We start from the raw sequence: 399 nt of genomic DNA, 5'->3' as shown, positions 1-399 counted from the left end.
TATATATATATAAAACAAGTTTTTTTGGCAAACAAAGGGAATTTGCGATTAAAAATAAAACATGGAAGAAATGCTTTGTAATTATTCCTTAAAAAATAATATTTGTTTCATTTTAGTAGTAGTAGTAGTAGTAGTAGTAGTAGTAGGCTATGCACATTCTACTGAAAAATAGTTATAGACACAATGTCTTCAAATCAAACCGGACTTTTATTTTGACGGATTGCCGTGAATACATACAGTTCTGTGTATGAGATATGACACTAGTTTTACTCAAATCAAATGCTAAAATTCTCATGAAGTGACTCTCAGAGCAGTTCTGGAGATGTTGTTTATGAGTTTACGTCCTCATTTAGTGAGACGGCAGACGCTGAAATCCCAGCGAGTGTCATGCGCGCTTCA

The sequence above is a fragment of the Sinocyclocheilus grahami genome, unplaced genomic scaffold (genome assembly GCF_001515645.1).
Source record: "Sinocyclocheilus grahami isolate Dianchi unplaced genomic scaffold, SAMN03320097.WGS_v1.1 scaffold194.1, whole genome shotgun sequence".
In the NCBI taxonomy this organism is placed as follows: domain Eukaryota; kingdom Metazoa; phylum Chordata; class Actinopteri; order Cypriniformes; family Cyprinidae; genus Sinocyclocheilus; species Sinocyclocheilus grahami.
Note: the sequence above shows the minus strand (reverse complement) of the source record.